Raw genomic sequence first — 27,295 nt, 5'->3', positions numbered from 1 at the left:
TAATTTTTTTAAATCATCCCATCAAAATCAACTTATGCCTACCCTTTATTTCTTATCATACTCCCCCCTAATAGGGTTATAATTCTAAAGAGTTATTAATCTTTTATTCCTTTTATCTTTTTATGTATCACTTTAGTCTCATGTTTGAAGACTGAATATACTGTTCAGCTGTGTTATTTTTTCATCAGAAAAATTTGAAATTCACCTACTTAGTTAAATAGTCATCTTTTCCCCTGAATGTATATGCTTCTTATTGCTGGGTAATTGATTCTAGGTTTTAATTCAATCTTTGCTTTCTAGAATATGATATCTTAGGCCCTTTGATCCTTTAATATTGATGATACCAAGTTCTGTGTAATCCTGACAGTGGTTCCTTGTTATTTGAATTGTTTTTTTTTTTTTTTTCTGGCTGCCTACAGGATTTTGTCCTGCATCTGATAATTTTGAAATCTAGCCACAACATTCCTTGGGATTTTTAATTTTGGGATCCTCTTCAGGAGATGATTGATTTATTGTTTCAATGATTATTTTATCCTTTGCTTCTGGAATATCAGGGCAATTTACCTTGATGATTTCTTGAAAGATTTTATCAAGGACTTTTTCAATCACGGTTTTTAGATAGACATATAATCTTAAATTATCTCTCTAGAATCTATTTTCTAGTACAACTGTTTTTTCAATGAAGCATTCTATTTCTTCATTTTTAATAAAATTTTGCTTGAGGCGCAGCGGCCAGGTTGCACAGTGTGTAGAGCACCGACCCTGAAGTCAGAAGTACCTGAGTTCAAATCTGCCCTCTGACACTTAATAATTGTCTAGCTTTGTGACCTTACAGAAGTCACTTAACCCCATTGCCTTGCCAAAAATAAAATTTTGCTTGTCAGATTACTGATGTCTCAAAGAGTTATTAGCTTCTACTTGCCCAGGTCTATTTTTCAAGTTATATTTAGTTAGCTTTTGTATCTCTTTTTTCCAATTGGCAAATTCTATTTTTAAAGAAGCTGTTTTCTTTATCCATTTACCCAATTGTATTTTTGAAGGAATTATTTTCTTTTTGCATTTGCCAAGTTGTAATTTTATAGGATTTATTTTATTCAGTCAATTTTTGTTCTTTGTTTTGCAAGATTTTAATTTCTCTCATATTTCTTTTCCTAGTTCTTTGACTTGATTTTTAAAATCTTTTTAAAGTTTTTTCCAAGAAGTGTTTTGGGCTAGAGACCAACTCGCATCTCCCTCTGGGACTTTACATATGATAACTTTTCTGAAATGTTCTTGATCTTTTCCTTGTCTCCATAGTAACTTTCTTTAGTCCTTACTTTTCTCTGATTTTTCTTAATTCATTTTGAACTCTGCTCCTGAACCATGGCGGGCACTACCCCAAGCTTCTTGTGTTGGTGGGGAGGACTACTGGCAGATCTTCCTCACTGAGCTAGCAGTTTGTTCATTAAACTGGGGATTTTCATGCTGAAAATGCTAGCAGCTTCAGAATTGCACCATCCAGCCAGACGTGCTGCCTGAACAGGGGGGTTTAGGTATTTTTGTTGAATCCCTTTCAGTAGCCAAAGGATTTATGCTTTAGATCTCTATTGTGGTTGAGAGTCTCTAACTGACTTTCCTTGTATCCCACCTGTGTGTGGTTTCAGAGTTCCCTTTTCCTGGCCATGTTACCCCTACACCCAAGAGAGACAGACTTTGCTTGAAAATGCTTCTTTGTGTTCTTTTGTGTGTGTTCTGTCACTCCAGAATCTATTTAGAGGCTTGATTAATGTTGTTTCTGGGAGAAGACCAGGAGAGCTTAAGGAAGTTGCCAGCTTCTCTCTGTCATCTTGGCTTTTCCCTTATAGTGTACTTTTAATAAATATTTTCAGATAGAACTGAACTGCACCAAACTGGAGTTGAATTGAAATTATTTGAATTGAATAAATCAGATATATTATAGGTTGGATTGAACTATTGGAGTATGACTAGTTCTTTCTTAGATTCATTCTTCAAGGCATAAACTACTGTTACCACTCATCCAGTGATTTTTCTAGATATTTCTACTTGGATTACTACAAAATAATGAGCTCTCCTCAAGGAATGCTCTTTTTCTTCAAGAACACTGAAAGTAAGAAGGGAAAATTAGGGACCAGAAATTGTTTTCCCTCACTCATCTTGATCCAGAAACATGGTATAATGAATATGGTTTCAATTAAGAATGAGAAATAAAATTCATACTATCCATCACTAGTAGCACTCCCCAAACTTGGCAATGTCTATGGTCATTTATAGTCAAAACATAGAATCATGGATAATCAATAATTCTCTTGAAAGCTATACTTTTGACTTAAATGAGGAAGAAAAATCATTTATGTCAGAAAATGGTGCTAATAAGAGAAAAACAATACTAAAGATCTGGGATATATTGAGAGCATTGAGATTAAATTCTCCAATATGTTTGACAATAATTAATTTCTGGTCAAAATGGATTATTCAGATAAATTTGTGTCAAATGGTTATTTATTCTTCTCTGTGAGATTAACAAATATTTTTCTACATCACAAGTATTTACTCAGTATTCCACGCTAACATGTCTCTTGTGACTCTGTGCATAAGAGAATCTAAATTTGAAAAGAACCCAAAATAGCAAGTTCAACATCCTAATTTCACTGGTGAAATGAGGTAAAATGAATTATCTTTTTTCTTCACTCCTAATATCAAAACTCCTTTACATTTTTATCCATTCTCTTGTCCTGTCCTACTGTCTTTGAGAAAGAGGTAGGTCTTCTCTTTACTAAGGTTAAAAACTCCATTTTCTCAATCTCATCCACTCCCATATACTCCAATAATTTGATCCATTCCCTTTTCTGCATGTCTCTCTGTCTTTCTATCTCTGGATTTGTCTCTCTATCTTTCTCTATCATTCTATGTTTTCTCTGTTTCTATCTAAGTATCTCTGTTTCTTGCTGTGTTTTCACTTCTTTCTCTGATTCTCTTTTTTCTTTGTCTTTTTGACATTCTGTTCCTCTTTATAGTTCATTTTGTTTTTGAAAATCTGTCACTCTCTCTTTGTATATGTCTCTCTTGTTTCTCTCTCTCTTGTTTCTCTCTCTCTCTCTCTCTCTCTCTCTCTCTCTCTCTCTCTCTCTCTCTCTCTCTCGTTCATTATACCTAGTATAGGCTTCCATGCTTTCCCTTTCCAAATATTCAACCACTATCACCTACTCAGAAATATTGTCACTTTCTAATGTCTATTGCTTAAAATACAGATTCCACAGTATGACATTTAAAACCCTTCAGATTCTGATTTCCATTTGACGTTTCAGCTTATTTCATACTCCTAACCTTTTGAAAATCTATATACCAGTCCAACTGAAGTCAACCATTCCTTGGCCATAATACTCAATATGAACATAGAGTCAGAGAAATCTGAATTCTAATATATCTTCAGACACTTACTATTTGTGTGATACAGGGAAAGTCACTTATCCTTTCTTTGTCACACTTTTCTCATCTCTGAAGTGGAAATAAAAATAGATGGAAGTTGTGGGTATTAAATTAGATAACTGTGAAACTCAGTATAATGCCTGACACATAGTAGGTCCTATATAAATGTTGGTTATTAACTCTTTTTATTGAATGCTTTTATTATTGTGCTTATGAAAGCTGCTTCTCTTACCCAGAGTAAACAGAGAATCTTTGCCTCCATTCAAAGCTAAACTCAAGTAGTATAAGTTCCATGATGTTTTATATCTTCCCAGCTGATACCGTTCTTTCCCTCCTCTATTTTCCTAAACTATGGCTGTGTCAAAATACTGTCACATTGCTTTCTTCCTAATACAATATAAGTTCCTGAAGTATAAAGATTATTATTTCTTTTTTGTCTATTTTATACTTAATAACCCCCCCAAAGTGCTTAATAAAAATCTGTTACATTGAATTAAATTACTCTTCTATAAGTTAATGAATCTAAAAATTCAAATACAGGGCTTTGGACTACAAATCCATTTTTTTCTATTATATGATTCTAACTTCAATAGCTTAATATAACATTTTATTCATATTGTTTTCTGCCTTTTAAAGTGGCTACTTTTTTTAAAATCTTTTGGATGATTTGATTAAACCTGCTCTTGAGAAATGTGGCAAACATTGCAAAAGATAGAGCTTCTATGCTGTCATTGATATATCCTGTAGAATTTTTTCCATGACTTATATTGTCAAATAGTAGGAAAAAAGGAACTTTGTCTTTTTTCATGTCTTAGTTCAATCATTTAATTATGTCTGATATTTTCTGTGTTTTCAAGAAGGAATTTTTAAATAGTTCCATTTTAAATGTTCCTGGTATTCAACTATACTATTTGATTCTCAATGTGCATCAACATCCTAGTATGTACAGAACATTGTGCTAAGCTTTGGGGATAGCAGGAAGGCAAAATAATTCCTAGCTATAAATAGTAGATTCAAATATTTCTCATTTGTCTAGTGGACTATTTTTTAAAATAATATCAATTTTTATATGTCAAAATTTTCTTGTTTTATTGGTATGGAGACTACTGCTATCCATAGATTTAGTGTTTGAGGGTATCCTTTTTGGTCAATCATTTCTCTCTAGTCTGACTCTACACATGCCCATTAGGAATTTCCTGGGAAAAGATATTGCAGTGGTTTGTTATTTCCTTTTCTGGCTATTTTGAACAGAAGTAAACAGTATTAAGTGCCCTAACCAGGGTCACACAACTAGTAAGTGTATGAGTCCAGATTTGAATTCAGGTCTTTTTGAATTCAGGTCAGATCTGGCCCTCTCTACACTCTTCCATCTACCAACTCAGAAGAGATCATAAAGTTCATGCAGCCTAATTTTTTCTGTTTTCAGATGCAAAAACTAATGCAGAAGGAGATTAAGGAGTTTGTCCAACTCTATAAACAGCGCGGGACTAGAAGGTAAACAAACTCTTGAGTAAATGCTCTATCCACTGTAACATACTCTTTTCTTCCATTGATATATACATCATATAATCCTCACATTTTAGGGATGGTATTCATAAGTTGCTATATTCACGATATTTTTTAATATGGTGACATGCTTGAATTTACCTCATCATGAAAATAGATATTTCCTTTAGTTTTAGCTTACACCAATACTCAAAGTCTTTTTACCTTAATAGTACCTGTCATAGCTTACACTCTGATGATGAAACTTTGGGAACCAAAGTTCAATTGAATGTTTCAATGAAATAAAGGAGTAAGCAAGGTTCTTATTTAACAGAAATTTAAGTAGAAATGAGAAATGCTATTACATCAAATAGCATTCATTCCTGAATATACAGCAGTACATTTGTCTATCCTATGCTATTAAAATGCTATTTAAGATGCTGAGTCTTAAAAAAAGGATTTAAAAAAATGTTGATAGACTTGAACATTGAATTAAAGCTACTAATATGAAATTTGATATCTACAAATGTGAAATTCATCCCTGGGTAAAAAAAAAGCAGCTTTACCTGTAAAATTTGGTGAAGTTAAAACGAGATAGCAATTCTTCAGTTAAAAATAAAGATCTCTCTCTCTCTCTCTCTCTCTCTCGTCTTCTTAGTTTTGAAACTGGGTCTCTAGTCAGTACACTTCACTGGCATTGTCTATGTTGTTACTATGATTATAATTATTGTTATTTTTGCTGTTCTTTATTAGATCTATTTCTCACCAAAGTAGAGAACTTTCTGAAAGGAAATTTTGCAAAAAGAAATAAACACTAGTTTTGTAATTCGCTTAGATGTTAAATGACATCCTCAAGTTCACATAAGCAGTATATGTTATAGATGAGATGTGCATGCAGAACTTGCTGCCTTTAAGAGTGTGTATTCGCAATAGCAAAGTACCTCTCATATGATTACCTTTATCAAGTAAGTGAGAAACTGAATTAGAATAAATAAAGAAAACTAATAAATACCCAAATAAATACCCAAAGTGGGTATCTTAAAAGTATTTATTTTATGCATTATCAAATTAATTTTAATATGATTATTAAATTTAATTAATTGTAATGTATTTAAATATTCTTTTCAATGTATACTTCATTTTAAAAGCTGATTATAAAAGGTCAAAACAGTATGTGAGATTCATGGAATGATGAAGGAGATCAAATTCCAATTTGTCTTAGAAAAGGAAAAGGGGTAGACATGAAGTACCGGTATCAATAAGGATAAATTTTTGGAAGTAGAAAAGTAGAAAGTGTATTTTGGGGAAAGTTGTTAAGTTTGGATGATAAGGGTAAAGTAGAGGTAGAAAATCATATCCTAAAAGGTAGTATTCTTAATTAAATGTATTCACAAGACTCAGAAAAATATTTGGATATTTGGGGTTAGAAGAAATTAACACCTGAATTTTGAGTGAGGGAAATAACTTTAGTAATGTCACAGGCTGGAAAGAAGAAAGAAATGGAAACAGAATGATCTATTAATTAATTAATTAATTAATTAATTAAACCATTCATTCATGCCTGAAACCTCAATGATTTCTTTTTTCCCTCTCAATTTATAAATTTGACATGTAAATATTAAGTCTTTTGATTCTATAACTTGAGGTTTAAAAAAAGTGCCACTAATAGAAACAGTTAATTGGAATAGACAGAGGTTTGGGGGAATAAGATAATAACTTTTGCAATTTGGCACTGTGATTGAGCTTGAATTGCTAATTGGGACATGTAGATAAAGATATCTTTAGTCAGTAATTGATATAGATGTTCAGTAGAAAAGGCCTAAAGGAAGATATTTTTAAGAGACAAAGTGGGATGACTTATTTACAGATTTTACTGATGTATTGGATATAGTCAGTAAAAGTAAAGTACTAGAAGGCAGGAAAGGAGAGATAACCTTAAAAATCCAAATATCAGAAGATGAAGTAAAAAATGGCTATTCATTGTATTCAAATATAAGCTGTTTTATACACATTAGTTTCTATCTTTGTAAGAACTTTTTTAGAGGTTTCACTTATGTTTTTATTTTTTAAATTAATATTTTATTTTATTTTTCCAATTACCTGTTATGAAAGTTTTTCAACTTCACCACATGCATATGCATATTTTTAAGTTACAAAATTTCCTTCCACCCTCCCTTTCCATTCCCCTCCACTTGGTGATCAACAGGCAGGTGAATATTTTGTACATACACATTAGTGTTAAATATGTTTACAGATTAGCTTTTTGGTATGAGGAATTAGGATTAAGGGGAAAGAAGGAAAATCATGAGATAGGAGAGATATACATAGGAGAAATTTTTTTAAAAAGTGAATGTAGGCAGCTAGGTGGCGTAGTGGATAAAGCACCAGCCTTGGAGTCAGGAGTACCTGGGTTCAAATCTGGTCTCAAACACTTAATAATTACCTAGCTGTGTGGCCTTGGGCAAGCCACTTAACCTCATTTGCTTTGCCAAAAAAAAAAACCTTAAAAAAAAGTGAATGTACCGTTCATTCAGATTCTGAAGAGTATTTTTGTTTGCTTTGTTTGTTTTTCGTTCTCTGGATGGGGATGGCATTGTCCAAAGTCTTTCTAAGAGGGTTGTCCTAGGTCTCTGAACTTTTGTTAGAAATTTGTCAAGAACTTATTGTCGACAAAAAGCAGTAAAGCTAGTCTGCTTTATGAAAAAATTAAATGAGTGGTAGACAAAAATGAGGATAGACAGACAGAGATAGATAGACAGGTAGGTTCCATAATGCCCTAGTAACTGCTATGGAAATGCAATATAGAAGCTGGTTTTCCTCCTAATAAAACATAATGACTAAATTAGAAGTCATTAACTTGGAAGTTATTAACAATGCATCTGTATGAATAGGTTTCAGGGAGTTCATAAAGTTGAAAGGAGGAAAATTTACTTGAATAGTTTCACCAGTTTCTAACTAAAATTTAGCATTTTTGTCAAATGGAAATAAATATACATATATAATTCATATTTGTTTCTAAAATTTAAACCATTTATGCATATATATAGATCTATGCATATACACATATATACACATATGTAAGTATGGGTATATGTGTGTATATAAGTGCACACATGCTCAAACACACACACACACACACACACACACACACACACTGAGAAGGAATTCTTAACTTCCACAGAGTAACAAATAGGGTCCATGATTTAAAAAAAAAATGTTTAAGAATTCCTAGATTGGGGTATTGCTTCCTTATCCTACAGGTAATAAAAAGAAATAAAGTGTTCCTAGAAAATCATGGGGAAGAGAAGAAAAATTGTCTACATAGTCTATTATTATTATTATTATTATTATTATTATTATTATTATTATTATTTTAAATGGTGTGTCTTTTTCATTAATTTTGGTGGCGGCAGTAGAATCTTAGGCATAGCTTATTCTCTTACCTACATAACTATTCCTTCTTGCCTTTTACTGGAATTTAGATTTAAGGCTTGTCAATTATTCCAAGTCCATAATTATGTATGAATCCCAATGCTCTCTCCCTTGTACACCTTTTTATTTACTCTTTTCATTCTTATTTAATATTGCTTTCAGTTTCTGTTTGTTTAGTCATCATTTCTGTGCATGATTCTCTAATCTATGTTAATTTTTCTAATCTCTCTCTTGAGCTCCATGCCTCCATCACAAATTGCCTATTAGAAATTTTGAACTGGATGTTTTATAGGTACCTCAAAAATCAACAAAAACAGAACTCATTCTGTTTCACCCCAAATTTAGCATTATTTAAAATTTCTTGTGGACACTAATTCCTATTTGCTACCCTTTTCTACAACATTGGTGTCATCCTTAATTCCTCACTCATGTTGAATCTACTTATCTAATTCAAGTGCAAAATCAAGTTATTCTTACTCCACATCAAATGTTTAATTAGTCCCTTTCTGTCTACCCACATTGCCATTATATTTCTACAATACTATTCTCTTAATCTATTGTAATAATCTATTTTAAAATATTTTTATCTTATTAAATATCTCCCATTAATATGTAAAACATTTTTGACAATTATTTAAAAAATTAGCTTCCATACTCCATTTCCATACCTTCCTCCCTTCTTGATAAGGTAAATAATTTGAGATAGATTATATATATATATTTATATATATATATATATGAAATCTCTCAAGACATATTTCTGTAATATCTTTATTACAAAAGGAAACACAAAAATTGAACAATAAAAAAATAGAGTAAAAAATGTCTCAATCTGTATTGAGAATTCCCTCTCTGGAAGTGACTAGCATTTTCCTGAGAGATTTAAGTTGCTAAATCTATCACATAATTCGCATTTCTAGTACAATATTGACTATTAATGCTAATAATGGTGATCCTTACTTCACCCTGATCTTACTGAGAAAACTCAGTAAGTTCATTCCTATCACAAAGATGATGCTTTTATCAAATTTAGATAGATATTACTTATTATTTTAAGAAAGACTATTGATTTCTAGTTTCTAGTGTTTTTAATAGAAATAGGTACTGTATTTTTTAAACTTTTTTCTGCATGTTGAGATAATCACATGATTTTTGTTGTTATTGTAGTTATTATCAATTAGGCTGATAATTTTCCTAATTTTAAACAAAACTTGCTTACCACATCATCATAGTATATAATCTTTTTGATTACTAATATTTCTCTGTTTTCTCTCTCCTTGTTTTAGTTATTAAAATCATTTTGTGATCAAAGAAAGAATTTGAGAAGACTTACCCTCACCTTACCTAATTTTCAAAATAGATTATAAAATATTGGGATAAATTGTTCCTTATATATTTGATAGAATTTACTTATGAATATATCTAGTCCTGTGAAATGTTTTTCTTAGGGGAACTTTGATAGCTTGTTCTATTTCTTTTTTCTAAAATGGAATTATTTAAGTTTTCTATTTCTTCTTCTCTTAATCTGGATTTTTTTTTTAGGTTTTTGCAAGGCAAATGGGGTTAAGTAGCTTGCCCAAGGCCACACAGCTAGGTGATTATTAAGTGTCTGAGACCGGATTTGAACCCAGGTATTCCTGACTCCAGGGCCAGTGCTTTATCCACTGCGCCACCTAGCCATCCCAATCTGGATATTTTTAAAAATATTTATCCATTTCCCTTAGATTGTTAGAATTATTGACACATAATTGGGAAAAACAACAAGAATTGCTTTAATTTCATCTTTATTGGTGCTGTTTTCACCCTTTTCATTTTTGAGTCTAGCAATCACTTTTCCCCCTTTCTTATTTAATCAAATTGTTACTGTTTATATTATTATGTTTTTACCCATAAAAATTAACTCCTAGTTTTTATTAGTTCATTTTTTCCTTTTAATTTGTTTAATCTCTCTATTTAATATTTAGGATTTCTATTTTCATTAGTTTGTTATCCTCCCCCTCCAAAAAAAAGACTTTTGTCTACTTTTAATATGCTTTTTATGATTCTATTTATGCAGAATAACAAAGTCCTTGATTTTTTTTTAACTCAAACCTCCAAGGTCATCTTGTTCAAATTCCTTTTTGTTTTCTATTCTGACAGAATATAAAGTCTTTGAAGGCAAGGACCACTCTATGTTAGTTTTTATCGCCCCCCAAGGTCTAGAAGAGTAACTAGAACTTAGAAATGTCTATAGATTGTTAGTTACCCTAAAACTTTTGCCAGTAGATAGAACAGCATAATGTAATAGGAAGAGTAGAGGGTAATGTGGTAATAATTCTCATGACAGTTAGATGTTGTCCATATGACCTCGAACAACTCACTATACCACTCTGAGATTTTGGACTCTTTATAAAATGAGCAAGTTGATCCAAGGGATTTCTATGGTCAGCAGTAACCCTATGATAGTTTGAACTAGTCATATTAGGGTGATTAGGCAAGGGATATCCCTTCTAAATTCAAAATCAAGTATCCAAATGTCTTATTTATATTTTGGTGATTATTATGATTACAATACCAGATTGCTTTTAGTGTATTAAAAATTATTATTTTCTTGATGTATTATAATCTGGGGTTTTTTATCTACTATTGTAAATAAATATCTTCTCCTTTACCTAAAGAATAGAATTATCTGAAAACCTTTAGTAGTATGTTGTTTACTGAAAGTTGTTAACTATCTTCTGCTTTGAGGGAACACAGAATTCTGGGTCTCTGGTGATCATAAAGACTGAATAGACAGAGCAGAACTGATCAGTCTAACTGAATGTTACAGTGAGAATCATACCAGAATGGTTCTATATGCGAGGCAGCCTGGGAATGTGTCTAACCCATGCCAAAATAATCAGTTAAAAAGTGAAGTATGACTGACATTTTCATCTCAGGCAAACTTTATTAGGCATCTTGTCAACCAAAAAGCTTGTTTTAGTGAATGAAAGCATTTATTAAAATTGAATTCAGTTGTGCATGGAAATATAGTGCACGTCTCAGAGTCTGGGAATGCAACTCTGAGGCTTTAACTATATCTATATGAAGGATTTGAAGGCAAGCTGAATTCTTCTCCTATATTCTATGATAATGTCATATTAATCTGATTTGTCTTAATGTTAATTAATATGACTGTGAAGAGATTTAGTCTTCAAATTATAAGTCCTTAATACATTAATAGCAGAATTCTTATAATAACTGTTATCAAAAATCTCTAAGTAATTATAATTTCAGAGGTCTCACTGGCAATCACTAATAGGAATATTGCTTCAAAAGGTAATAAAGGAAATAAGATTATAGAAACAATAGTTTCCCTTTGATATAAAAGTTTCTATTATCTAGTGTAATTCCATTTAAGCAAACAATTGGAGAATGGGATGCACTGATCAGAAAAATATCCTGACCAAAAGAAAGTTAAAATATATGCCATAACTTGCTCATTCCATCAGTGCAACAATCAGACACGATTTTGGGATATCTGCAATGGAGAATACCATCTGTATCCAGAGAAAAAATCATGGAATTTGAACAAAGACCAAAGATTATTACCTTTAATTTAAAAAAACAAACATTATCTTATTATGTAATTCTTCTCTCTCTTATACTTTATTTTTTCTCTTTAAGTATATGATTTCTCTCTCATCACATTCATCTTAGATCAGTGTATATCATGGAAACAATGTAAAGACTAACAGACTGCCTTCTTTGGGGGTGAGAGTAGGGAATTAAGATTGGGGAAAATTGTAAAAATTAAAAATAAACAAATTAATACATATATTTAATTTTTAAAGAACAAGAATTCAATGGGATGGTGTCTTTATACTCCATTGGCCATAGTTGATTTTATTTTTTCCTTGAATGATTCAGAAGGCACTGAAAGATTTCAGTGGTTCAGTGATTTAATTGCCACAATATATCCCATGCATATATGATATAGCTATAATATATATATGCTACATATAATATGTGTGACTATGCTTCACAATAATTTAATACTATGAGCCTCTATTCTTACTGTAGATACAGAAGACATCATATTTTATATTTTATGTGCATAAATTCCAGGGTATAACTAGAAGTTGCTTTTCAGACTAATTCCCAATAGCATCTTACTTATCATTTATCTCACAAAATTACAACTAAAATCTGCTTCCCTATTTCTCTCCCAATCTGGATATTTTGTTTTTCTGCTTATTTAAGGAATATTTACCACACCTTATTCATCAGTTTCCTGCTAGAAATATAACTTATTACCATACTTTAAATTTGTCCTTATTTTGATCACATGTTCATTTTTTCCTATCTTTTTACACTAGGTAGCTATTCTTTTGAATTTAATTAAGGTTTGGAAAGCACTTCACAAACATAGTTTTATTTGATCTTCACAACAACCCAATGAACTAAGTGCTATTATCATCTTTTATAGGTAAGAATATTGAGGTTAAGGGATATCCTCAGGGTCACACAGTAATACTGAGACAGAATTCAAATTAAAATACTCCCGACTTCAAATTTAACACTTTATCTGCTAAACCACCTAACCTCCTTCAATGGAATATAATTATGCTAGAATTTGATTTGCTATATCCCCAACCAAATCTTTACTGGTGAATGCAAATATGAGACAGTTGGCCAGAAGTTGACACATGAGCTGCTAAAGGAAAGAGTATTAATAGATGCTCTTCTTATCTAGGGGTGTTTGTTTTTTTTTCTAAAGAGGCAAAAATGTGTAGCCTGAACAAAAACTCCAGAACCAGGCTTTTCTTTGTCATAGCTAGAACCAAGCAATCTTGGAATTGCTGGCTGTACTATTGCCTGAGGATAGACCTAACTGGCACTCTAATGAAGTTCTGCAGAGAAATTATGCAAGGAAAGCTCTGGCTAAAGCAATCACTCTCCCCCACCCCACTCCTTTCATTGAAATGTTCTGGCCAGAAACTCTGCCTGAATCATGTGTGTAGGCAAAGTAGATCAACTTTTACCTCAATTCTTACCTAGCCCAAAACTACTGAATGATTGTTGCCTCAAACAAACTGAGTCCTAGGAAAGGCTTTAGCTTAAAAAGTCCAAAGTCGCCCATTGCATCCAGGGTTATTATCAATTGTCTTGATCTCATTGGTCTTCTTTGAGAACAAAAGATGAATAATAACAGATAACTTTGTATTTAGCAATTTGCTTGAGTAATAGTGGAGGAGTTGTTGCCTGAAGGGGAGCATTGTCCTCCATAGAAAAGTGTGCCAAAGAGCAACACTGAGTTCTAATGACTAAAGTTATGCAGGGTTCTACAGAGAGTTGTTTCCTACAATGTATTCTCCTTCTTAGACCCTTCATATGACTTTAGTATAGGTTCTTACAAATTTCAGTGATTGTCTATGAATTATTATGTTTTTACCTTGAACCCTTTGAAATGTGAACTTTGAATGGGAAATTACTGATGAAAAATCAGTTTGTAATAGGAAATTTCTGGATCAGTGGTACTTATTCCCCCCCACCCCCAGATCATTGCACAGAACCATGTTTCAAGAACAATAATGCTACATATAATTTTCAGCTAGGAACAAGAGAATTTCTAGGCAATTAGAATTCTGCTGCCTTTGTCACCCCCTAGTCCTTCTTTCTTTACAAGACTTACAGAAGAGAAGGTGGCTTGAATCTCACTGATAAAGTTCATGTTGGCATCAGCAAGGAAATGTAGGAATCAGCCAGCTAATTTTATGAGGAAACCTCATAATAATAATCAATGTCATAAATAATAAAATATATAGTGAGCTTTGGCAAGAATTTTTAGATTTACTATTCCAGGTTAAAGTTTAGAAAAAAAAACAAGAGATATGAACTTCCCCAAACTGAATTAATACTTATTGTAATGTGAGAACTTCTGACCCACCATCAATTTGATGGTTCTAGAACAAAGGAGCATAAACTATAATACCTGAAAGCAATCATTTATAAAGAGCCATTGTCCTTTGATATAATAGTGATGAAAAGAATGCTAAGAACTGAATTGATTCCTATTTTTGAAAATTATGATTCTATATTTTCTAAGATAACATTTCATTTTATAAAATTGTGATAATATCAAGTGATATGAATAGTTTTCAGATGAAGTTATCAATTTGATCCATTTAAATATTTTTTTAAATGTCCCGATTCTTTAATACTTCTGGGGCAGACCCAAGATGGCAGTATGAAACTAGAATTCTCCCAGAGCTTTTCTCTACATAATCCTAAACAAAGTCTATTAAAGCTATATTTTTTTTTTTTGAGAAAGAGCTACATTAAAGGCACAGATCCCAACAACAACAACAACAAAAATATTGAAACAAGTTTTCAACTCTACATTTCGAGGAGTATCTTCAGTGAAGGTCTGCCTCTTTGGGGAAAAAGGGAAACTGAAGCCTAGCTAGTCTAGGCAGGAATGCCGGAAAACCAGCAAGAGGATTTAGCTTCAATGCAGCCCAGGTTCAGGCAGCAACACAACAACACAGGTCTGGGCAGCTATATAGCAAGCTTTGGCAAAAGACAGGACTGGGATAGGAACAAACCATTGCATGGATAGAGGCTGGATAAAAAAGTAGGAAACAAACCTCTGTGTAGGCAATGCCTGGACTACATAGGTAACATCTTGATCTGAGATAAACCAGGGAAAGACCCCAGTCTCAGCACAAAAAAAAAAAAAACTTGGGTCTATACTCCCTATAGACCAAGAGAAGGAGTCTATGAATTGGATTCAAATTGAAAACTTCATAGAAGAACTTGAAATGTAATTTAAACATCAAAGAAGTGAGGAAGAAAAATAGAAAAGAGAAATGAGAGTCATGAAAACTGACCAAAGATATCAACTCCTTTGATAATAAAAATAATCAACTTGAAAAAGAAAGTAACTCTTCAAAAAACAAAATCAAACAACTGGAAAAGAATGTAACTCATCTAAATCTTAAATCAATCAACTGCAAAGGGAATGTAATTCAGCAAAAAGTAAAATGAACAAAATAGAAAAGAAAACACAAAAGCTAAATGAAGAAAATTAAACCTTAAAAATTAGAATTGGCCATATATAAACCAATGAATCCATGAAACACCAAGATTCCATCAAACAAAATCAAATGAATGAAAAAAATGAAGAAAATATATAGTGTCTTTTAGGAAGTACAAACAACTTGGAAAATAGATCCAAGAGAGATAATTTACAAATTATTGGTCTAAAAGAAAGCCTAGATCAAAGAGAGTCTAGGGGTGGCTAGGTGGCGCAGTGGATAGAGCACGGCCCTGGAGTCAGGAGTACCTGGGTTCAAATCCGGTCTCAGACACTTAACAATTACCTAGCTGTGTGGCCTTGGGCAAGCCACTTAACCCCATTTGCCTTACAAAAATCTAAAAAAAAAAATTAAATTAAAAAAAATAAAAGAGAGCCTGGAAAATATTTTTCAGTCAATTATCAGGGAAAATTGTCCAAATATACCAGATCAAGAAGGCAAAATAACCCTTAAAGAATGCACAGAACATCTACAGATAGAGATTCAATGATAAAAGCTTCAAAGACTACCACAGACAAATTCTAGAATTCAAAACTAAAAGAGAAAATACTGCAAGCATCCCAAAAGAGTCACTTTAAATGCAAAGGAAGCACCAGCAGAACTACACAGGACTTATCAGTTTCAATATTAAAGGATCAGAGGACTTGGAATATGATATTTTGTAGGACAAAGGACCTTGGATTACAACCAAGAATTTACTACCCTGCAAAATTCAGCATATCAGGGGAGAAAATGGATGTTCAATGAATAGTGGACTTCCAAAATTTCCTGATAAAAAGACCAGAGCTGAACAGAGAATTTAATCTTTTAATTCAAGATGCAAGAGATAAAAGGGGGAAATATCAATAAATATTGGTGAAGAACTTTCAATTGTATATAATCCTACAAGGGAAGATAATACTTCTAAGTCTTGACAATTTTATTTCTCTTAGGATAGTTAAAGAGTTGAACATAATTGAATAGATTGTGCATAGAGGATATTGTTGACAATGAAGAAGACCAAAATTACATCAATATGTCTGAACCTAAATTACAGTGTGTCCATCTGTGGCTGATCATCCCAATGCAAATGCAGGATGCTCTGCTACAGGTCAGGCACATATACTCCAGGTTAATACCTGGTGTTTTAACTTATGTATCTCACATTTCCTTTGAGCTACTTAAATTCTGCCTTGCTCATAGAGCTCAGCACCTTCTCTGATGAGGAAATTCTATGCTTGCTAATCCTGTGTCAGGGTAAGTGTCACCCATGTCTTAAAATCAATGCTAAAATTCTTTTTTTAAGAAAGATTTTATTTATTTTGTTATGCAATTTCCCCCCATTCTTTTTTCCCTCCCCCCATCCCCCACAGAAGGCATTCTGTTAGTCTTTACATTGGTTCCATGTTATACATTGATCTCAGTTCAATGTGATGACAGAGAAATCATATCCTTAAGGAAGAAAAATAAAGTATGAGATAGTAAAATTACATAATAATATAACTTTTTTTCTAATTTGATGGTAATAGTCTTTGGTCTTTGTTCAAAGTCCATAATTCTTTCTCTGGATACAGATGGTATTCTCCATTGCAGATAGCTCAAAACTGTCTCTGGTTGTTGCACTGGAGAGATGAGCAAGTCCATCGTGGTTGATCATCAGCCCCATGTTGCTGTTAGGGAGTACAATGTTTTTCTGGTTCTGCTCATCTCACTCAGCATCAGTTCATGCATTTCCTTCCAGGCTTCCCTGAATTCCCATCCCTCCTGGTTTCTAATTGAACAATAGTGTTCCATGACATACATACAACACAGTTTGTTAAGCTATTTCTTCAATTGAAGGGCATTCACTTAATTTCCAATTTTTTGCTACCACAAACAGGGCTGCTATAAATGATCAATGCTAAAATTCTTAAGGGAGACCTTCATGGTGTCCCAGTACTTAGAATACTTGGAGTCTCTATACATAATTAAATCAGAAGTGACTTTATATTATTAAATACTTAGAGGTTTGTAGTATTATAGGGGTAGCAGGTAGGGATATACTTGGGTTGGACATAAAGAAATTAAGAAATGATCTTATTTTAATTCATACTTTAGTTAATGAAGGTTTTGGTACCATGCTTGGGTTGCTAAAGGGACAGTGGAAGAGAGTGTACTTGGTTAGGGATGGCTGTATGGCTATGGTTGGAGTAATATAGAGATGGGGGGAGAGAGAGAGAGAGAAAGAGAGAGAGAGAGAGAGAGAGAGAGAGAGAGAGAGAGAGAGAGAGAGACTGTACTTAGAAGGATTGGACATGAAAACATCATGAAGCAATATGCTTTCCTTGATGCTTTAACTAAAATTGGAGGGAATATAAAGTTAGGGGGAGGGTACAAATACTTCAGAAAAGATTTGGCTTTGCATGATGCTTTGGCTCACAAGAATTGTGTGTACATGGATGGTAATTGAAATATGGATAAGATCCATTATATTTTGTTGTGATTTATGACAATTAAAGAACCTGCCTCCCAAGACAAACTCAGAAACATTATGAACATAGTTACAGAACACTTTTCACACATATAAAGTCAGATCTAAACAACTGGAAAAATGTCAACTGCTCATGATTGGTTTAAGTTAATATAATAAAATATGACAATTTCATCCAAATATAATTCCTTATTAAGTGCCATACCAATCAAATTGCCAAATAACTATTTTACCAAGCTAGAATTTTCTCTAATGAGACAGAGAAGGGGAGGGTGCTTAGTGGCTTTGAGGTAATGCTGTTTCTCAATCAGTCAATCAATAAACAATTAACCTTTGAGAATAGTACTATCAGATCAGATAAAAGAAGCATATTTTTGACAAAGGTAATGTAAGTACAAGTCAGAGTTAAAAAATAAAAACATAAAAAGAAGGACTTTACAAAGAAAAGGCTAGGCATTAGTGGATAAATAACCAGATGAAGAGACACAAAGACCCATTATAATAGAGGGAAAGAAAGGATGGTATAAACACTGAATAAATCCTAATCTATAGATTTGATGCAGAGAGGGAATAATGTACATTCCTAATTGGGTTTAAAAATCTATCTGATCCTACAGGGTAATGGGGGGGGGGGGAGAAGAGGGAAGAAGGAACTGATGAAAGAGAAGGCAAAGATATAAGTGAAAGTAAATGTAAAGTTATAATTTAAAAGGATAGTTAAATGGGATAGCAAGTAAAACATATGTAACGAGAAATAAGAAGAAAAGAAAGACAAAAGTACAAATGAGGAAAGATAACATGAAGAAAAAAGAATAGGTAGGCAGGAATGATTCATTATTAGGGAAACACTCAATAGAGTTGGACATATCAATAACAAAATCAACAGAAATCATATGATTGTCTCAATAGAAGCTAAAAAAGCCTTTGACAAAATACAACATCCATTCCTATTAAAAGCACTAGAGAATATAGTTATAAATGGAGTTTTCCCTAAAGTAATAAAGGGTATCAATCTAAAACACCAACAAATATTAAATGTAATTAGGATAAACCAGGAGCATTTCTAATAAGTTCAACAGTGAAATAAAGATACCAATAATCACCAATACCCTACAATATAGTATTAGAAATATTAACTTTAGCAATAATAGAAGAAAAAGAAATTGAAGGAATCAGAATTGGCAATGAGGAAGCAAAATTTTCATTCTTTGCAAATGATATGATGGAATACTTAGAGAACCCTAGACAATCAGTTCAGCAAAGTAGCAGGATATAAAATAAACCCACATAAAGCCTCAGCATTTCTATATATGAACAACAAAGTCCAAAGGCAAGAGATTGAAACAGAAATTCAATTTAGAGTAAGTGCAGACAAAATAAAGTTCCTGGGAATCTACCTTCCAAGACAAAACAAAAGTTCATAGAGTTAGGAATACAGGCTTGCAAGGAAGAAAGGAGTAAATATGACTGACCTGGAAACTTTCCTTAAAATGGAGATCCCAGAATGAACTCACCAATCAAAGGGAGTGTTGCAGGGCTAGAGTTATTTTCTAGGATCCACAGAGAAAAGTTTAATTCCAGCTTGAGAAGATTGCTAGTAGTTGTAATATGATGGGGAAAGAAGTTCAAGGAGAAAGGAATGCATACAAAATCATGCATATGCATACATACATAGATATATAAACTTACATTTATATGTGTTTGTACATAAGCACTCATATATTGAAAACTGAATAGTCTCCCTTCATAGTATGGAAAAAATTTAATGACAATTACCAAATTCATATATTTGAGTGATTATTTAGTTTTTTTCTACTAAAGTAACTGAATCAGTCTAGTGTTTTTGAGCAGAAAAGCAAATCATTTTAAAGTCATCTATTTCTTGAATTCAGTTCAAAACAATAGATATTTATTCAGGTCATATGCCTCAAACTATCCTAGCTTCCATATTGAATACAAGAGAAGTATAAACAATTATTCCTTATTGGTCAAGTAGGTTTCTTTTTTCCCCTTTCTATAAGCTTATGTAAACAATATGACATTTTCATAGTTGTTAAATGAATTGGTAAAGTTTAGATTGAAGAACTTGGAATCCTTCCACTTTTATTCTAATTAAGAAAAATACATAAGAGATCTCTGAGCATCACTGTCTTCCTCAAAATAGATAGATAGATAAATAGATAGATAGATAGATAGATAGATAGATAGATATAAATATTTATGATTGTGGACAAACTCAAGCCAAAACTAACAATCTTACATCAAAATTTAGGGGGAGACAAGTTTAGTAAACAAAGAATTGTATTATAATTACACTGATACTAATGATTGTGTCAAACTTACCCTTAATAGATAATAAAAAATAATGAAATATATAATTTAAAATAATGTCAATATCATTTATTAAACCTGAAACCTGTCTAGGCACTATGCTAGATTCTGGAGATACATAAAGAGGCAAAAGACAATCTCACCCCTTCAGTAATTTACAATATAATTGGGGGGAAAAAAACATGCAAACAAATACATACAGACAAGCTATATGCTGAATAAATAGAAAGACGTAAAGAGAGAAAGCAATCAAATTAAGATGCTTTGGAAAGTCATCCTATAAAAGATGTGATTTTAGTTGTACTTAAAGGAACCAGGAAAATTAGTAGGGTGAGTTGAGGAGGGGGAACTTTCTAGGCATGTTGTTATTGTTCAGTCAGCATGAAGTCGAGAAGAGAAATGTTAAAGCTGAGAGATAATCTTTTTTGTTGGACAGTCAGGAAACCAGTATCATTAAATAAAATATGCAAAAGGATTGGAAAGATAGAAAAGGTCAGATTATAAAGAACACTGAATGTCAAAGAAAACATTTTGCATTTAATTCTTGAAAGTCAATGAAGTTTATTAACTTGTTAAAGACATGGTTGGACTTATACTTTAGGAAAATCATTTAGGTAATTGAATGGAGAATTGAATGGAGAGACTTGAAACAGGTAAGCCCACAAACTGTTTATTGCAATAGAGCAAGTGTGGTGTGATAAGTGTCTATATCATAGCTTCCCAAATTGCCAGTCACCTTGTAGACCTTTAATAAATTTTTATTGTTTGATTGATTGATTGATTGATTGTTTATCAGAAAAGAGAAAATGGTGTATTAGAGAGACAGATCTTAGCCGCAGGCTGGACAAGGGAAAGAGGGAATGAAAAAGGTCAAGCATAACTTTGTCAATATGAATTTTAGGAAAAAAACAAATAAACCAAATTGATAGGGACAAGTGAACTGTAGCTTGGGTGCCATAGAACAAATACTGGGGGACCTGAGAAGGGAGTAGGGACAGGGATTCTATAGAGCATTAAGGAAAAGGGAACAGTCAGTTTGTAGGAGGTAGATGTACAAAATAGTCAGAGGCTGGAAGTGACAATGTTTGGTCAGTCACAGGCAATTCATTGGCCTGAGATCCAAGACAAGTTCAGCTTCAGTCAGTTGTGTTGTCAACTCCCTAAATTATGAGCCTGAGGAACTCAGAGAATTTCTCTCTACAGTTAAAGGGAAGGGGGGGGGGGGTGGAGGGGCAGAGTATAGAGATTATTTTTAGAATTTAGTTTCTTTTATAGATATTTTAAATTTAAACCTATTAGCCTTCCAGTTTAAAATTTCTGAAAGGCAATTGAAGATTCTAAATTAGAGAGGAGAAGATTTCTTAAAGCAGGACTGATATTTTAAAAAATATCAGCATAGTGACAGTAATCAAATCCATAAAGGCTAATTATTAGATCAACAAATGAAGTCATTATAGAGAGAGAAAAGAAAAAAGAGTCCAGAAGAGACACCTACAGTTAGAGGGAGATAAGTGAGGATCCAGCAAAGGAGAATAAAAAGGCTTTCAAGTAGATAGGAAGAGAAATATGAAACCATGGTATCCCCAGAACCAAGGGAGAATAGAGTATTAGGGGAGGAAATGCAATTGGAAATATATTGACTGATTGATTGGTTGGTTAATTAATTGATAAAGGGATCAGAACTTTCAGATCAGGTAACTCCATTCTTTACCAGCAAATCTGCTTAGATGGAACATCATGTGTCCCCCAGGATAAGCAGATTAACTGAAATTTTAATTGCATACAGTTTGACAGGAAAAGCTGAGTTATGTTTTGGACAGTTTTAGCTTAAGATGTCTACTGGATATCAAGTTCAAGAAGCTGAGATGCAAAATTTGAAGTCAGCAGAGAGGTTAGAGGTGGATAGAATTTGATCAAGATAAAGGAATTTAAAAAAAGAAAGTTATCTTATGATATCATAGAAGTTACGTAATATTATGATTTATCTTTACACAGAATCACAGATCTATAACCGAAATGAATATCTTAGAGAATATGCTGCTAGTCCAATTCCTTTTTTAACAGATGAGAAAACTAAGGACCTGAGGTTTGCCCAAAGTCAAACAGGTAGTAAGTGACAAAAGTGGAATATTTTTGTCCAGCTATTCTGACTTGAATCAGAAATAACAAGGTGTATATATATTTATATGTGTGTGTATGTACTGATTTAAATTAATAATTTAAATTATCTCCTTTTACTTCTTGCCTTTTTAACCTATTTCTTCTCACAAATGTCTTCATTGAGTTTGGCAAAAACTTTATAAGCATGAATAAATAATAATAACTTTAAAGAAGAGGAAGAACCCCTGTCTTTTAAAAATTTGAGTATTTTATTTAATGATCTGTTGAATGTGTAAATTTACTTGAAATCTGAGACATGATCAAAGAAAACAACCAACCTGTTATGTAGTGTTCATATGAGCACTGATTACCATTAGGGATGAAATTAATTTTTTAACATTTAGATGATCTGGGGCAATTAGTGTTGGAGTGGATAGAACACCAGTCCTGGAGTCAAGAGAGCCTGAAAATAAATCCAGTCTTAAATACTTACTACTTAATTAGCAGTGTGACCTTGGGTAAGTCACTTACCCCCATTCATTGCATTGCAAAAAAAACAAAAAATAACTAGACAAAAAGAATTAATTGATCGGAATTAACCATGAGTAGATATCATTTCAGATAATAGTAGCTAACACTTATATTCTTTGGATTCCAGTGTCTTTCTGTATTAAAATAAGATGTTTGATTTCTCTAAGATCCCTTGTAACTGAATATTCTATAGAATTGAAAACAATTTGATTGCTATTATGATCAAATATCTATAGGAGAGAGTTCCCTTTACTCAGATATCTCTCAGCATACATTTTTCTTCTCTGGAACCTGGAAATCTGTGAAATTCAAAAGACTGGAAGTGAGCAACTGGTGTATCTAGAATTTGGAATCCTACTTAGATCATAAAATAGATTTTAGAAAATTTAGGAGAATATGGAAGGTAAAAAAAAAGGATAAGGGGATTTAAGTGAATTTTCCACATTGTTATTGTAAAAGGTGTCTACAGAAGTATCACTTCCAATGACCTAACATAATAGATGATATTATGGAACATTTAATAATTTTCCTCAGGTATTGTTGTCCACAAATTCCTTTTACAGATTCTTTTATATATCACCTACCTTTAAAATCTAAGAAATTTGCAGAAGTAAGGATATAATATATTCATGGCAGATAAAGCTAGCATCTGCTGTTTGGTGCTTCTCTCAGACACATAATCTTAATATCCAGGTTACTATTTCCTAATTCATTAGACAAAAAATTGAATGCCTCCATGGTAGCAAGGAAAGAATGTGAGATTTTTTCATTAATATGTTTCAAATGGAATTACAGCAAGAAGAGAAACTTGAATTCATCTGAAGTGTTTTCATCATGCTATGGATAAGAACATTAACAAAAAGCAATCTGATGAAGAAGAAAAAGAAATAAGAAAGTAGATACTACAGAGAGAATAATGTGAGGCAATGCATAATTATTTGGTGATAGATATCTTCATGAAATTCTACAAGAATTGTAGAAATACCATGTCCTTCATTATAGAGCCACCAACTCCATTGATTTTGTGAAAAAGAGATGATGAGAAGAGAGAAAAAGAGAACAAAGGAGAGAAGGAAGGATGGGAAAGAACAGGAGTGGATTGTAGAGGACAGGAGAGGTCAAGAGAGAACTGGGCAGGACAGGGCAGGACAAGAATGTAGAGGAGGAGAGAAGAGAAGAGAGTAAAGAAAGGAAGGGAAAGAGAATCAAGTAAAGGGAAAGGAAAGGAAGAAGATGAGAGGAAAGGAAATGAGAAGAGTGGGCGAACAAGGGAGAGGAAGGAGAGTGATAATCTAAATATTTTGTATGAGAGAAGAAAAGTTTGATGAAAACAAATGCTTTTGTAGGTACAGTCTGCTATCAAATGACTAGAGAGATTGGATGGCCTTACCTTCCTGAATTGTGAGGAAGCATTATAATACTTAGGGAGAGATACTCTTGGTGAATCAAACTACCACCACAATTTTCCTTTAGGACAAAATGGAAAAAAGTCAGTATTCTGAACCCAAACCTCTGGGAATAAGAATAATTACTCCCAGAAGATTCTTTGTCTTTCCTGCCCAACCAAAGAAGCTTGAACAACTCATGTGAATAATGTAACTAGCTATCTGCTATCAACCACAAAAATTGTTGGCCCAATTCCATTAGTAGACAAATAATCTTCAAGGTCCTGAGAATAGAAATGCACATAGACCTCTAAATCTATTTCAATTCTGGGCCATACAGATAATATACGCAATAGAAATCCCTGTTGACAACTGATGATCCCATGAGGTATAGACAAGGGAGGTCAGCTGAAGAAGTAGTTAAACCACAAATGTCACCTTGGTTACCACTTTGCCTCAGACCTAGATGAAAACAAATAGAACAGTAACTACAAGCATTTTAGGAGTATCAGGACAAAACACTTTCTCATTTTCAAAAATAGCTTTAAGGAATCAACTTTTATAGAAACATCCCAGCAATTGCTCCTCTACATATTGTAGTCTTTATCTCCTCAGTTGTGAGAGATATTGTAGATTCAGAAAAGAAATGTCTTTTTACTACCATTTCCTTGGTACAGTAAAAAATTTTAACATCAAAGTTAGATGAGTTTTTTATCAGTGAAATGAACACTTAGTGAGGACACTCTGCCTCTATTCTCTTAGGGTCAGGCAGACTACACTTCTTCAGGATTATTTTTTTGAGAAGGGTGTCATTTTTTTGCTTCTGGGGGGGGTGTCTTTTTTGTGATTGTTTGGACCCTTGTTAGTTTTGTTTTCTCTATTTCTTTTTTTAAGGCAAGGGGTCAAGTGACTTGCCCAAGGTCACACAGTTTAGCAACTATTAAGTGTCTGAAGTTGAATTTGAACTCAGATCCTCCTAAGGGCCAGTGTGCTATCTATTGAGCTACTTAATTACCCTGTTTTCTCTATGTTTTAGGGGACAAATGACTGGTACCCCAATTTCTTTAAACCATTGGGTAGCTTTTATAGAGGGACACTAATATTAAAACTATAGAAAGAACAAATGACACTTTGGAGGAGGCATAACTCCCCTTGGAGGAACCCAGTATAAATAGATGCTTGTAATTTAATTCAGTTCCTACAGAGCATTGTTCACACCAAGATCATGTCCATTTGCATCATCGTTGCTGGATGTTTACTGGGTTGGGACCCCAAAAGGAACTCCCAAAATATGCACCTTCATCCTGAGGATATCAGTGTAGCATGGCCCTAAAGTGGATTCTGACTCCTAGATTCCTGTACTTTACTCTCCCATGGTCAGTAATTAAATTACTTTCATCCTTGGATGGAAAACAAAATGGACAAAAAGTTAATATATCTTCATTTCTTCAAAGCCATATATAGTCACATAGAATGAAGATGGACCTGAGACCTTTCCAGTTATAGCATAATCCATTAATTTTCATTGATGCCTACAGATGAAAATGTATATATTAAATAAGATACTATTTTTAAAGCACTTCACAAATCTTAAAACACTATATAAATGATAATAATTGTTATTTCTGGGGCGACTAGGTGGTGTAGTGGATAAAGCACTGGCCCTGGAGTCAGGAATACCTGGGTTCAAATCCAGTCTCAGACACTTAATAGTTACCTAGTTGTGTGGCCTTGGGCAAGTCACTTAACGCCATTTGCCTTGCAAAAACCTAAAAAAATAATTATTATTATTTCTATTTTTTCAAACAAAGAGAACATGAATGTTGTTGATGTCTTTTTGGAAATACAATTATGGTTACAAAATAATCAAGATAGGCCTCCTAAATCACTTAGTTAGCCAAGTAGAAGTATTCATTATGTCAGTGCATGTTAAATATATTTTCTTTGTACATCATAAGAAATTTCCCAAAAGTTTATAAAGTTCTCAATTATTTTGATACAGGATAATATATCTTGGCTTTTTCCCTTCTTTCTTACTTTTCAATTAGCTTCATCCACTGAAAAAAGAATAACTCCAGTTATTTATTCTGAAGTCAAGTGGTCAAGAGAACTGAAGGCAAGATAAAAATTTCCCAAATCTGTCAGAATTGACTTGTGATAATTTTGGGACACATTATTTTTTGAAGACATCATTGATCTATTATGATTAAGGCAAAATCAAGTAAGGTCATTAAGTTTGAAGAATCCTCTATTGCTTAGTATGATGATTAGGGAGATGCTCCTGAAGGTTTATAATCAAGGGCCAAGTGAGATGTAGCAGTTTCAACCAGGCTTTGGGGCATCCATTTATAGGACAATTTGATGTTCAGTAGAACAGCTGGGCTATTCACAATATAGTTTTAGCTAATTGTTCAGTTCACAAATTTCAAGGTAGAAACTTACATTATGATTTAACTGTATGAGCTCCTTTAAGGTTACAGAAGAAAACCTGGAAGTGACACAAAATGGAGAGACCCTAGATATGAAATCAAAGACTCTTTAATATGAGGAAACTCATTTATGTTCTGCAACATTAATATGATATGACTCTCTTGAAATATTATTCCATAAGCTAAGGAAACATGATATAGCAGCTTTCTCTTATGTTTAAATTATAATTCAATAAATTATTTTAATTCATAGTTGAATAGAGGAAGTAATTAATGTTCATAGAAGCCATGTCTTTTGAAAGTCAATAGGGTATACTATATTTGGACATCAGGTTCAGGTTTTTAATTTTGAATCTCTCACTTACTGGTTATGCAACCCTGGGTAAATTATTTTTCTTTTTTGAGTAAATTTATAAAATCAACAAATTTATATATGAAGAAACTGAGTCCAAGAAGATCAAAATTATATAATGGAGACAAGATTTAAATCTAGGTAAGCTCTGAATCTACTGCTAGTAGTTTGATCAGTAGCCACATTGCATTAAGCATAGCCTTATCATGACAAAGGCTATTTATAAATCTTAAGAGCTATGCGAAATTAAACCATGCCTTTATGCCAGATTGTACAAATATTGTTTTTGCATTAGGCTTACCTAACTATCTGTGCCT

The sequence above is a fragment of the Macrotis lagotis genome, chromosome 6, assembly GCF_037893015.1.
Source record: "Macrotis lagotis isolate mMagLag1 chromosome 6, bilby.v1.9.chrom.fasta, whole genome shotgun sequence".
Classification (NCBI taxonomy): Eukaryota; Metazoa; Chordata; class Mammalia; order Peramelemorphia; family Peramelidae; genus Macrotis; species Macrotis lagotis.
This window is presented reverse-complemented; position numbering follows the sequence as displayed.